The sequence below is a fragment of the Pantherophis guttatus genome, chromosome 3 (assembly GCF_059756535.1).
Source record: "Pantherophis guttatus breed Tessera chromosome 3, ASM5975653v1, whole genome shotgun sequence".
Taxonomy (NCBI): domain Eukaryota; kingdom Metazoa; phylum Chordata; class Lepidosauria; order Squamata; family Colubridae; genus Pantherophis; species Pantherophis guttatus.
This window is the reverse complement of record NC_142065.1, coordinates 156005478-156011045: the sequence shown is the minus strand read 5'-3', so window position 1 is coordinate 156011045 and position 5568 is coordinate 156005478.

Below are 5568 nucleotides of genomic sequence, written 5' to 3'. Positions count from 1 at the left end.
ATATTGTCTCCAGTTTCAAGTCTTCCATCTATGCATGACTCAGAGATGCTGAAAGAAAAATTGCTCAGTTATGCCAGGAGAACATAAATATTATGTTTCACTTGGTATTATAATTAACTGCATGTTTCAAATATTTCTTGCTTGTTTGCTTTCACAATGTATAGTATAATTTACCAGTAATAGGATTAAGATGTCTGCTTTTGAAAAAATAAATAGTTGATTGGCTTGAGAATATTTTCTCTTTTTCTTACTGATACCTATTTACTAAATGCCCAATGTATTTCAGTATAGTGAATAATGAAAATAATAGCTAACTATAGATAATTTGTAAAGCTTAGAATATAAATTGCTTATTTTTCTCAACTTCTCCTTGCCGGGAATGTCGTAACTACCAACACATATGCAAGCAAGAGTGGATTTGAGAGATTGAGATATTTTTTTAAAATATATAAAAAGCTCTAACAGTTAAAATTATACCGTTTATTAAAATTCAGAGGAGGGTGTATTGCAGATTGATTACAGATCTCATACACTGGAGAACTGATGTTATTGAAAAAAAATCTTTTTTTCAAGTCATCTTTTTGAAATTTGGTAATAAACAGAAAGGGACTATCACTTTAAGATAAATCAGACTTAATATTTCGCCATATGCTTATTGCTGTGACACTCAAAGGCGACTGCAGAACGCATCCAACTTCAGCAACTTGTTAAAAATCACTGAACTTGTGAAACAATTTAAGAGGAGAGAGAGAGGGAGAGAGAGAGAGAGAGAGAGAGAATGAATGGGAATACAATGAGAAACTAAAACAAATCCTCATCATCACTGGCCAAAGTTTCACTAACTGCTAGAATGGCAAAGCCCATTAAAAATCAAGCAGATGTATGCAGCGGAGTATTCCTGCTATAGTGCTTCCCAAATGCTGGAGTTGGTCTTGTGCCAGATTTTTTTTCTCCCAGATTTGCATCTGGCCCGGCTTTGGGATGGCTCCCTCAGCTACAGCCATATGTTCCCTTCTCTTTCTCATTGATGTCACAAATTTTCTTCTGCTGTAGTAAGAGGAGGATAATAGAACAGGGGTGGCGGCTGTTATTTCCTGCATCCAGACATCCAAATAGCGTTGGGTAGGATGTGGGTGTATGTCTGCTTTTTTTTTTTTTTAAATAACTGCTGGAACCTACTGTTAATAAATCTTGAAGGTATCAAACTGGCCTTTGTAACACTGCCACAGACATTAAATAGGTTTGCTAATTTGGAGGGTGGGTGTTCTTTCTCTTGCATAATTATCTGCTGTACCTCTGTAGCATTTCAGAGAAGATACACTGGCCTTGGTGACATTGATTCTGTTCCTATCACCACCATGTTTTTCTTTTCTTTTGTTAAAAATAAATCAGGACAACCTCCCTACTTCTTCTCTTCCGGCAGCTGTATCTGTATCTACAGAGAAGATACACTGGGGAGTCCATTCCTTGCAAGTGACATTTCAGTTCCTCAGGTATGGATAACTAAATCGCTTGAACTGGCAGGACACAGAGCCTAACCTTCTCAGTTTTTGACCTGGTTCCATTCACGGGGAAATAATTGGGCAAGGGCATTATGGGATAAAGGATCAAATTATCCAGCAGATAGGAAGGCCTTGTGCTGTAACCCGGTCTGGAAATCTGGCAGTGATGCTTCAAGATATGTTGCTGTCTTCAGAGCAATGAAAATTCATCCCTCCCATTGAGCTCAACACTTTAACAAGTTTGTTCTCCTTCAAGGATTTGCTACGAAGGTCAATCTTGCTGAGACTTTAACCTGTAATATAGAACTGGGTGGGAACTTGCTGGAGGAAGGGTAGGCGTGACAGGAAGAAAGGGTGGCAAAACACATGCAGTGGAGCAGGCCACAATGTCTGGATGTGTTTAAATTGCTAACCGCACCATTCAGTTTATTGTATATATTAGAAGGGAAGTCTTCCAATCTTTCTTTTTCCTATTTTTACAATTCGTAGAAAATGTCACAACCATTTACATTTGCTATCATCCATAACATATGGAGATTTTGTACACATCTTCTAATTTACATAACTGTTTGGTCAAATTGCCCAAGAGATTTTTTAAAAATGCAAATGATCTTGCTTTCATTCATTAACATGTAAATGTCAGTGGTGTAGGCTTTTTTAAATGCAATTTTCCTAATGCAATTCTTAAATGTAATTACTACTGTTTGTATGCAACTTTCAATAGTATACTTTTTATATTGAGAAGTCTCTTTTTTTTCCCCCAAACAGATTTTTGGCTGGGAGACAGATTAATGTTGCTGCATTTTGATGCCAGTATGTAGTTTATTCTGGAATTTGAAGTGAGTCAAATACTTTTCCCAAATCTTTATCCAAAGGAATTCTTCCTAGAATGTTTATAGCTATATCTCCCAGCATAGGAGGAATTACAGTGACTGCTCCAACATGAACTTAGGGGAAAAGATCTATTTTATATTTCTCTATTTTTCCAATGCTGTTGTTTTTTTTTATACTGAGAAGAATAAAATTAATTAACTTTAAATAGTTATGCTACTGGAAGAATGCTTTTGTACTTCTATAACGTAAATGTGTGCATACCTAAAAACACACCTTGTTGTGTGGGTATCCTTGAAGTTATTTGTTAGTTTCTGAGAGCTGCTTGAAAGCAATGTGGTCTTCTCGCTGCAGCACAAAGAATTTGGCATAAACATTTGGATGTATTCACTTAACTGCTTTTCCATCTACTAAAGTTTCATTAGGGAGCCATGTGCCTTTGCAAGGGATGAATGGTTTCATTAGCACTGAGACTAATAAACTTATAAAAGTTAATAATGTGAATATGTTTGATTTGTAATTATGCACTCAGACATTAAAAACCACAAAAAATCTCTTTCATAATAACCCGCATTCTCTAGACTTGTTCAGGTAGGTGAGAGGGCGAATTGCTTGGAGAAATAATAGCTAGCAAAAGGCACCAATTTCTTTGTTTCTCAGTCTGTATTTCAGGACTTTTAATATTCAGAACAGATTTGAAAGCCAGAGATAGTCTATAAACTTTAACCATTTGCTAACTCACAATGTCACTGAGATTTGAAATTCAAGCCTTGGAAATATGACTCTCAGGGCTCATAATACTTGATTCAAATAACACATTAGAGTAAGCCTTGTGAAAACTACATTTCCCAGGGGTTGTTTTAGGCTGGTGTGCAACCATGCAGAGTAGCAAATCACACTGGGAAGGTGGATAGGAGACCTCCCTACCACTTCAACATTATGTTAGTACCACTAATGTCAGATCATCACACGCATTGGGGTGATCAGAGTAATAATTTCAGAGAAGAGAATAATTGATTTATACCACATCCAGATTTTTTTTTTTTTTAGAAATAGTAATCTTACTTCCAAACTGATCTGAAATTATTATAAGGGCAAAGAATTTCTGCTGTTGGAGTTCGTTGAATGGTTACTTCACCAATGTGAAGTAACACCCCCCCCTCCAATAAGGCAAAAAATAAGCAAAGGATTACAATCTATATTCATAGTTCCTAGGAAAAATAGTTTATTTATTTAGAGTACTTGTAGACTGTGTTCCAAAGCAGTTTTCCAAATAATAAATGCCTACTGTACATTTAAAAACATTAAACTCAGGAAAAGTATTAACCAGCAGCAATGGAATTGGTTCTAGCTATTTCTTTATAAACCACCAAGAATCTTTAGGGATTCAGTAGTATATAAATGTTATTTACAATAATAAAAAAACTCTATTCTGTTAGAGTATAATAATAAAATAATTCACACTAATTCCTCAATTTGAAAAAAAAAGTCCATATTTTATAGAAACTTTTCTTTAGCAAGCTTAATAGTGATATATTTCTATCTGGAATAGAGTTCTATATCTTTTTGGCTGCTATCAGTACAGCTTAATTATTTGTCCAGATGTGCATACCCACAGTGAGGAGATATGGATGGAGATTTCTTGGGTAAGAAATACAGAAAAATGTTTAATAAGTATGATCACATGATTTGACTGCTTATCTTATCCCTTGAGGATAATTCAAGTGGTTAGGTTTCCAGGCAGCTCCATTTTGAATCATGTGGATATCATTAATGCATAGATACCTCTTCCAGGTATCTTTACAGGTCTTGATGTTTGGAAGTTGGGTCATGGCAGCTAGACTTCTTTTCTTTTTGTTTGAAATGTTTCGCTACTTATCCAAGGAGCTTCTTCAGTCTGAGAAGCCTGATGACTAAGAATTTTCATCGACATCATCTCTTGATATGCTTACAGTTGGCATATCAGCTGAAGCTGGTAAGTTACTCCTAATCATTGTTACCAGTTGAGTTTCTTGGTTAGTATTGAATTCAGGAGAGCTGTATATCATCTATCAGAGAGAACAGAGCCTCATCAAAGATTCCTGTCCTCTCTGGTTAAGTTTTAGCTTGTTCATTCATCATCATCATCATTTATCCACAATGTGCCTCCAGGCATTGTTCCATTGCCTTCCTGGGATAAGTAGATGGGAATCTGAGACACAGCAGGGAACCATCTGCATGATGATTATCATAGTGATTTCATACAGATGTTATAAAGCATGAAGGACAAAACAGAACTTGTTAACAGCTAGATCATTAGTTGCTAGGGCTTCTTAAATCATGAAATCGAGCCAATTACTTTTTTAGAGAACTATTTCTGGGATATGTGATTATTCATCTATGTTTCTCTGGTTCATTTTGGTTCTTCTTAAGTTGTTTCACAATATTTTGGGCAAAGGTGGAATGCTGCCAGCTTAACAACCGGTTCGCTGAGCGTGCACTTTGTGCGTGCAAAGTGCTTGTGCTGAAAATGGAGTATTTAGAAGCTCAGCTGCTTACCTTCCGAGTCAGCAACAGTAAGTAGAAGAGCGAGGGGGGAGGAAATTAGCTGTGCCGCACAATTGAGATGAGCTACAAAGCAGGAAATAAAGGACAGGATAGAGCGGGGATGGGTGGGCGGTACCAACTGATTGTCGGTGCTATTCGAACTGGCTGAATACCACCTCTGATTTTGGGAGGACATGTCTATCAGCTGGTATGCTCTATTCTCTTACTTGGTTCACTGTCTACAGCAAAGGTTTCAAATAAATGTTTCCAAGCATCTATAAATATGAGCATGTGGGCCTCCATTTATTATCCCCATTGTCCATCACAGCTAAAGGAACCCTATATCTTTCAAGAAAAAAAGCTGCATTAGCTTCCTGAAAATTAGTGTTTTCCAATCTATTATTTGTCTTCTTCCTTGAAACTGTTTCTCTATAAACAAATAAGAGGGGTATTTCTACCCAACATCAAATTCTCAGCAAAACCAGATATTTTCATCTTCTACCATCTGTTCCCGAATGAGTCATCTTCTGCTAAAAGTATTTTCCAAGCCTTCCATCTCACAGGAATGCCCCTTACATCCAATGAGATAGTAAAGAGTTTTCTATAGCTACAGTTTGCATCCATCTTCTGAAAATTTGCTTCCACATTTTCTAAAAAAGATTATTTATAAGCTGCTATTTCATAATAATGCATCCTATACTCTATTAAG